Consider the following 9,739-nt stretch of genomic DNA (forward strand, 5'->3'; position numbering starts at 1 on the left):
GCAACTTCGCGCTCTACGCGAAGCGCGAAGTTACCTAAACTTCGCAAGCTCCGCGAACGGAGCGTAGTTCAACGCCCAGGCTTACTCCTAACAATTCTTTAAAAGGTACATGAATTATGCTTTGGCTTCACCCACAGGATTGTTAGCCTATAACCTTATGCTATTGTCTGCTTTTGTATCATTCCGCCTTCCAGAAAGTATTGCCATCAAAATGCATGAGGGACTATTTTACATCTGAAAGGTATACTTAAGCATCATCATTAGTCTTTATTCGATTTAGGAAAAATCATGAAAGACACAAACATAAATCCAAACGTTACATATAAAATACATTAAAAAAAATTTGAATCCATCAATAAATAGGTTAAAAAAAAAATTAAAAGCATTAAACTAGTCAGAATGACAACTTTAACAATACATAATTAATAAACCCCCATTAACTACAGTGTTATGGAGAATCAATTAATGAAATTTCACACTAAGTGACAACAATTTGGGTTGTATGGAGGGAAGTTTTCTGGTGTTTGGCACAGGCTTTCGCCCTTAGGGTCCATGCCCAACCCAAGAATTTGGCTATTGGTATAGAAATAGTTGGGGAAGTGCTGGTACTTCAAATTCTTAGAGCAACAGCATTACTCCTGGTGCCCAAATTTCTACACAGTGGTGACAACCACACTCGTCTAGGAATAACTAGCACTGGGCAGACAAACAGGAAATGGGCAATAGATTCTGCCTGTAATCCACAGGCAGGGCAAGTTTCCTCTCGAGGACTAAACCACCTGCCTGTAAGGGACTTAAGTGGTAAAGAACCTGCTCTAAGCTGGAAGTAGAGCTTCCTGTCTCTGGGTTTCGTGATCAAGTCCCAATAATGTTCAAGGACGGGCGTGGTCTTCGCCTCTAGATAGCGACCAGCCATCCCGTTGGGGTTTGCTCGGCTCCACACCGGGTGGTCGACTCATTCCCAATAGATAGCTTTTATAATTTTCTTTGTGGGAAACTGTGCAGTTGCTGGATTGCTCCATAATCCCACCATGCCCATAACTGTCAAGGTCTGGCGGAGCTGCCTCAGCCATTCGATCTTGTGAAAAACGTCTAAATCTATGACATCCATAAGCCCTTTGGCATACAGGGAGAGCTCGGGAGTAGTCCAGAGCCTTCGCCAGTATAAAACCGGGCGAAGTCTAGCAATATCCGCAATGGCCTTCCTACCAAGCTCATACCTTACAGGAACCATAGGAGAGCTCTGGGGGAGGCTTGTTATGCTACGGAGGAATGAATTTTCGGCTGAAGTTAAAGGAACCAGCCGATTAAACCCCCATAGTTCTGCCCCATACAAAGCTGAACCCAGGGCCTTTGCCTCAAACTTGGAGCACAGGTTTTACGGGCTTGGTGAAGGATTTTTTATGTTCTCTAGTTAATGTACCTGAGATTTGCCTAAGCTTCAGGGCGGCTACCTCTATATGTTTATCCCATTTATTGCTACTAGTTATATGTATGCCCAAATAAACAAAGTTGGAGACCATTTCTATTGGTTGCCCATCCAAAAAGAACTTTCTCCCTCTACAGCTTGGATGCAGGTTGAAGGCCATGAGTTTCGTCTTGGCCACGTTTACCTCCAAACCATGACCAAGGCAGAAATCCTCAAAGACTAGTAAAGCTCTCTGCAAGCCACTTGGAGTTTTTGCTACGATTAACGTATCATCCGCAAACATTCATATCGGAGTAATAACTCCAGCAAGCTTTGGAGCATCAGTGATGGCGCTAAGCATAGATTGGCTAATCCCGTTAATGTATAGGGAAAAAAGGGTAGGAGCCATAGTGCAGCCTTGCCGCACACCCCGTTCAACCGGGAACTCTGGGGTGACTTCGCCCACTCCTCCCCACTGGATTTTAGCAAAATTAGACTCATGGAGTCTCTTTATCAAGGTCAAAATTTCTGCTGGGAGCCCTAGCTTTTCGAGGACTACCCACAACCGACGGCGAGGGACAAGGTCAAAGGCAGCTCTTAGGTCCACAAAGGCTACATAGAGACTGCCTTTCCCCAGAGTAACTACTTTCCAGTGGAGTTGCACAAAACAAAAGACCTGGTCCAATGTGCTGGTTGACTTGCGAAAACCAGCTTGGAAGGGAGACAGAATCATGTTATCATCAGCCCACATTAACAACTGGTTCAATATCATCCTCCCTATGACCTTCTGAATTGTATCAATTAGGCTAATTGGTCTGTAATTCCCAGGGAGGGATCTGTCACCCTTCTTAAACACGGGGATTATGACAGCCCCCCCCAGGATTTGGGAACTGGGGCGCCAACAGCAATGGCATTTGCCAATAGGGTGATGTATTTACTCCAGGACTTTTTGTTGAAAAGAAAGAGATCAGATGGAATCCCGTCGGGTCCTGGAGCTCGTCCCGCTGCAACAGATCCCAATGCCATTAGGGTATCTTTGGTACTAAAAGGACCACTAGAGAAAAAAGCAAGGGATATCTCCCCTGCGGGGTTTATCTGGGGGTCACATGCATATTGGGGTCTGAAATAATTTACCCAATCTTCTTGTGAAACATGGTTTAAGGGTCTATCAGGTAACCCTCCCCTGCCCCACTTAATAGTATTCCAGAACAGTCGTGTGTCCCTAGCATCACAAGCATCCTTTAAGTCAGACCAGTATAGCTCGTCCCAATTCTTTTTATCCAGACCTATACATTTCTTATATAATTGGCGGGCTTCCCTCACGTGATCAATACTACCGCTGGAGAGGGCTGTAATAAGATTAGTTCTGGCACTCTTACAATCATTATCATACCACCGCAGGCGCTTTGGGGGGAATCGATTACCTTTCCGAGCTGGTTTAAGAAAAAACCGGCGTAATCCCTCAAAAAATGATTCGTGGACACCAGTGATTGGCAAAATACCTGAGTCAGTGTACCTGCAACTTTCAAACTCCAGTACAACTTTAGACAGCAGATTATCAATGCTATCAGTTGCCTTTTTATTAGACCTAACCATACTCCACTTAAGCCTACGCATATCGTTAGAGGGGAATACTTCAGGTGGCACAGATGTCGCCTCCACTGCTTTAGCATTGCCATTTTTCCACCAGTACTGCGTTACACATAGAGGGTTGTGGTCACTTTCTGGTCTGGGTTCAACTACCCTATCTTTTATAAATTGCCATAACCTCGTGCTACAAAGGACATAGTCAATTCTACTCCTGTGACGGCCATTGTCAAAGGTGTTAGCCCCTTCCTTGTCCCCTGGGGTTCTTCCATTCAAAGCCCTCAAACCTCTTTCAAAGCAGAGGGCATTGACCTGCACTGCGACCTCGGACCAGCGTTTTATTGGGTCCATGTCGAGACCAGGGATACCCCATAACTGGTCTTCCTCAGGGTCAAGTCCCCAACAAAAGTCTGAGTTTAAAAGTGGTTCAAAGGTTACATTCAGATCCCCCGCAGCAAGCACTCCCCTCTCACATGAGTGCTGAGCAATGAGGGAGTCCAATGTAACCAGGGTCCTGGACTTCGTCCCATTGGTCCCTCTCAGGTACAAATTATAAATATCCACGTCACCCACTGGGCCCAAGGATAATCTGACTAATTGAATGTCAGGAGACCCTGTATTGATTTCATTGGCCACCAAGAATAAATCTTGGCGAGCCCATATTGTTAAACCGCCCATAGGACGCCCTTTGGGTCCCTTGGATGCGGGAACGTGGAAGTTCAAAAAACCCGGGAGAAGCTGAGGCTCACAGGACCAAGTCTCCTGGAGGAGACAGACATCAAAATTACCAATAAATTGAACCCACTCTGGGGAGTCCATTTTTGTCTTCAGACCGGCAACATTCCACGAAATCATTGAACCCACCCCTATTCCCGGAAAATTAATCTGGCAGGTAACGTTAGGGCTTTCATCGTGATGATTTGAATGCTCTAAATGTGTTTGCAAGAGGGAGTGCCTGTCTAGGTTTGACGTCCCGGGTAAGGGGAACTCAACTTCAACCCTTTTATCCACAGGAACAACTCCCTCTGTCATGACTTCCCTTGAGGACTGGGATTCCGGTCAATCAAAATAGCCTAGGTTGTGATTGAGATTGTAATAATCGGGATGGGGAATAATGGTCTCAGGCAGCGTTCTCGGCGCTCCCCAATAATGGGAAAATCTTTCAGCATAGTAAATGGCTGAATTATAAAAATAACCCAGGTCGCGCACCCCTATCCCCGGCTGGCCCCCAGAGAGTGAATCATCACAGATAAGACGCACTATGCGTCTGTCTTGAAAATTTACAACCATAGAATCACCTTCAACATCTTTTGGTCTTGTTCCAACCCAGCAGACCCTTCGGGCAAATAGGATCTTCCCATTCAAACCAGCATGGATAGGTCTGTTTTTATTTAGCCAGAAGGTCACTTTATTTTTAAGTTCAGGGTAAGATTCAGACTTGCCGTCTTTTAATTCCGGGACGCCAGTTAATACTGCTACGTAAGGAAGAGAAGCTGGGGGAAGATGAATGTGAGCATTTGGAGGTTTCGCAGGATCGGTGTGAGTAATGCTGCTGGATCCTGCCTTTGTACCCCTGCTTACCCTATTAGGATTCTCCACAGTGTCGTTACCCCCATGCTTACTTCTAGTGAAACTTGTCCGTAGCTTGGTATGGCTAATATTAGCCGGAACAATAGGTGGGTCAGTCCCTAACCTATCTCTGATGGTTACAACGGGATCAACAACAGGGATAGTTGTGGCGTTTGTTGTAGGTGCTGCCACAACTATTTGGTTAGAGTTAGAATTAGTTCTCTCTCGTGTAACAAGTTTGATGACATTTTTTAAAGAGCAGAAATTATCAAGCATCGTCTGCTCGAGGTGTTCGACTTTTGTATTTATCAGTTTAACCCTCTCGACCAAGGGGAGTATTAGTGAACGTACCATCTGTTCAATTTGGATGATCAGCTCATCAGGTTGTAGCTGGTCAAGGGAGTTCTTTTTACCCACGCCATTAGTTTCACAGTCCCTCACAGATGAAATGCAGGAAACATTATTTGGATTGGCGATCTTTTTAGAAAGTTTCGGCTGCCTCCCACCTTGGGTTTCCTCTGCTCTTTTCCTTTTAGGGTTAGTCGTACTTTTAGATTTCTTGCTAGCCTGTGTCTGAGGATACATTACGTCGGGTCTTATGGGATTTTCATCTACAGAAGCGACTTCACCGGAGGCCTCAGAAATCCTTGTGCTATTCTGATTCATAATGGGACTTGCCTCAAGATCCTCGAGCTGAGAGGGATTATCCACCTCAAGCCCGACTGGTCTAATAGGGGATTTAGCTAGTGCTAGAGGCCCAATAGATGAGCGTCTTGTCAGCGCTGGTTCAGTAGAGAGTCGCCGCTCAGTTATGGCGATTTCATGCTGTAAGACTGAGACAGCACGCGTTATAAACTGGTCTAGGGTGCCGGTAACCGTCCCGCCCCCCCCCCCGCACGTTTACCCTTCCCCGCCATTACCCAACCTGTAGTTAGAATAGGGATCAAGATACTACGTTAAGATATTAGACTATGATGGAAAGGAATAATATAAAACTAATGTAAACAAAAGATATAAAACATTTATATAACCATAATAATAAATGTATGAATACACCCGAGTATGCAAATGTAGAACCCAAAATATTCACGAAATGTACTCTACAATAGCAATTTGGTATGTAAAACAGGCATACGCCCTCTGCGATTTTAGTACACCAATGGAACACAGTCCCAGAGTCACAGCAATTGGGGATAACAAACCCCGTGTTGGTCACAGTACCTTAGAAGATGGAAGTCAAATCTAAGAGGGGAGGCCCAGCCCTGCCACTTCCTGGCGATGACGGGCGCGAGACGGGCCCGCCCTTGGCCCGGGCAAGCCCGCGTGCGTCCCGCGCTGCGGGAGGCGCCCTGCGCTTATGAGGGCTTCCTGCACTCTGCTGTCATCAGGCGCGACGATAGCGCGGATGCCTCTGGGGGTTGTAGGCTCAGGGACTCTGCTTTTTCCTTTAGTGGAGATCCGTTCCCCTCACGGTTTGGCGACAGTTCAAAGTGATGCCTGGGAGAGGAGAGGTCAGCGCAAAGACAAACAATCAGCCGTTTCCCTTAGCACAAGGTAGGTAGAGAAATGCGTCCCCTTAAGCATCACATGGTCACATTGATGTATTTAGCTCATATATGCATTCTGTACAGAAAGCAGTCAATTTTTTAGGTCTGGCTTCATAGCATAGTTGTCACTAGACCTTATGTGATCAATAGAAAAAGAGCTTTAAAAACCTAATCTGAGTGAGGGGGCTTTGGCTCCGACCAAATGGTGATTCGTTTGAGCACAGATTTTGACTGACCAGATGTTTTATATATCTGTTTAAAATAGTGCTTTTATTGCATGTTTTGCCTTGTGAGAAATCTTATGTGCAATGCAGTAGGACTGAGGGGGGTTATGGGACAAGCCATTAATAAAATATATCGGCCTGATTTGTTTATGAAAAGGTATGACAAAGGCAGTAGGCCGACTTATTTATGGAAAAAACTATAAGTTAAAGCCAGCAGGGCTTCAACAGCAGACTCTCATTCTACAGTTGTAAAGCTCACAGACTGGTATTATATTAGAGGGAATCTCACAGGTTGCCACAGTAGGCAATTGTTTTGGGTTTGGTTAACCTTGTATGACAAACCCTCAGGGTACAAGATTTGGACTTTTAGATGCCGGTTAGGTTTTTTTTAAGAAGGCGTGTGGATTATTTTGTCAACTGAAATTTTGTTATTTGTAATTGTAAGACTACTATTAGAGGATCTTTGGCTCTGCCAAAATGTTGATATCCTTGACTACAGTGATTCTACTGCACAACTTAAGCTCAGTGCATCAGGAGTGGGTTAGTTATGGTGACAAACTGTTGATCAGGGCTATAGGCTTGATTTGTTTATTATGAAGTTATGACACCGGCAGCGGGCCCGACTTTGTTACTGTGAAAAGCATATGTTAAAGCCAATAGGCCTTTAAGGGCATATTATGATAACATTGTTAACAATTTCACACAGGTAGCATGTTACAGGGAATCAGATTCACGCAGTACCAAAGAACGCAATTGTTTTTGGTGCAGGCCACCCTGTGTTACAAGCCCTCTGGGTAGAAGAATTGCACATTGGGAATCCTTGTTGTCCCATTTTAAGAAGGGCTGTATATTGTTTTGCCCGCTATAATTGTGTACATATTTATAATTTTATGACTGTATACCGATATTTGCCTTGGAAACTTATGCGGAATACTGTATATCTGTGTTGGTTATGGTGAGATGCCAGCAATTAAAAGCAACCCGCATGATTTTTCCAGGGCAAAAAAGATATGTCAGAGGCCATATTTCTAATATTTTCATTACTTAAAATTTACAACAAAAGCAGTAGGCATATATTATTGTGGAAATCATGTTAAAGCCAATAGGCCTATGTGGTGAATTATGAATAATACTATGCTGCTTTAGAGCATGTAAAGTAGTGTACTAGGTAAGGACTTTGATGTTGTCCCCCTTTCGTTTCTCTCTCCGTGAAACCCTGCAGGCAGAAGATGAGCAATTTGATCATTCTTGTTTACTATCTCAGGAGGGGATTGAATATTTTTTTTGCCCCCCTGTAATTTTGTCTATTTATAATTTTCTGACTGTATGCCTAAGGGTTGCCTTGTGAGAAATATACCGGAGGACTTTATGGTGACAAGCCAATGAAAGATTGATTAATTGGGGAAAATTCACTGATGTCCTAGGTCTGATCTGATGATTATGAAAAGCGATAACAAACACAGTAGGCATGAGTTAGCTATTGTAAAAAGCATGTGTTGCAGCCAATAAGCCTTTAAGGACGGATTGTGGTGAAACTGCATTAAAGTCTGCAGACCGTATTTGTGTTGCATGGAATCTCATGGATTACTGAAATAGGAAGGGGTCTGGGTTTGTTGCCTTTCTGGCAAACCCTAGGTTTAGAACAGCTGCACCGAGAGAATCATTAAGCCCTTATAGAAGGGGTTGTATATTGTTTTGCCAACTCTATTTTTATACATAGTTATAATTTTATGACTTTATACCTAATGGTTACCTTGTAGGAAAACGTATTCTCAATATAGTACCCCTTAAATGGTTATAGGGACGAGTCAACGATAAAGTGTATAGGCCTGATTGGTCACATGCCATATATAATCTGTTTAGTTGAAAAATTGCTACAAAAGCAGAACACCTGATTTATGTATCATACATCGGATTCTGTAATCCCTGTATAAACAGCAGTCCCTAATTTCTTTATAATCTGAGTTGACACGCACCAAATCGCCAATTAGAAAGAAAAGACATCAGAACTCTTCTGCTCTATTTCAATAGCTTACAATGACAAGCAGAAAGAATACGTTTATTTTTTGCACTCCTCTGAGAAGATAAAAGCTAGAATATTTCTGCACGTTTCTACGCGTTCTGAGCTACTGACGATTTTTTTTTTTTACTGACTTGTATTGAACTGTTACGAATATCCATTTGCAACGAATATCTAACAGGTTTTTAATGTGTTCCATTTTGTACTTGAGGTTTTATTTGTATTGTTCGTGTTTGCTCATATGCTCGCTCTTTCATATCAAAGAGCTATGCACCATAGTTTTAAATGGTTTGTTGGAAAATTGATGGTGTGGCCATGTATTATATATGCTGAAGTTCCACCTGGCTCACATGATAAGGATATTGCAAGTCACCTTAGAGTTACACAACCTTATAAAAGAACTTGACCTTCGGCCTCGTTCCTCTATATGGTTATGGAACTCTTCAGTGCCTTGCAATATACTTATAATGTATTGCAAGGGGTACTTTATCCCTTATATTATAAAAATCATAGGTCATGTCAATAGGCCTTTAAAAGCGGATTGATATTACAGTGTTAATGCCGGTCGACAGGCATTCAAATGGAATCTTACAGATTACTGTAATTAGCAAGCATTTGGGTGAAGTTTACTTCCTTCGACAACCCCTGTAGGTATAAGACCTACACTGTGATAATCCTCCTAGACAGTCTGAAGAGACCCTTGCGGGTAAAGAAGGCTGCTAATCCCTTTTAATAAAAACCCCTACATGCATATATAGAAGGTTTTGCGTTTGTTCTCTTTTGTCTGTTCAAGTGTCATTAACAGCCCCCCACCCCCAATGACCACATGCTGCACACGGGCAATAGGTTAGCCTTTTTCTGGCATTGGTCTATTGGCCTGTGATTACCATCATTTTGCCTGATCACACCTGAAAATGTACTTGATTTAGTGTCTGGGATGGTGCCTAGTCCTTTAGTTTTTATCTTTCCTTTTATAGGTCTAGTTTCATTTCTTTCCTTCCATTAACAGCGTCCTGCAGCTTACGAGACAGCCCTACCGGGCCACTCATTTTATTATCAGCATGCTGCATCTTGTGTGGCCAATACTAAATCTAAACTGGGCAGCCATCTTGAAATGGTATCGTCCATAGTGTATCATTGTTTACCATTGCAAGCTGGCCTCCTTGGATTAGTAAAACAGGGATACACTACACAGTGTAGTTTTTGTTTTAATACACTCCTGTGGTACACAGAATTGCAGCCCTTTAATGGAGTAAGGAAGGAAAAAATGATTGTATTAATCAGGATCCAGTAATGTGAGCCCACATCATCATTTTTTTGTTTGTGCTCTTAAGTGTACCATGCACAAAAAAAACATCAGGACCTGAATGTACATACATAGCTT

Source organism: Triturus cristatus, chromosome 5_1, assembly GCF_964204655.1.
Source record: "Triturus cristatus chromosome 5_1, aTriCri1.1, whole genome shotgun sequence".
Lineage (NCBI taxonomy): Eukaryota > Metazoa > Chordata > Amphibia > Caudata > Salamandridae > Triturus > Triturus cristatus.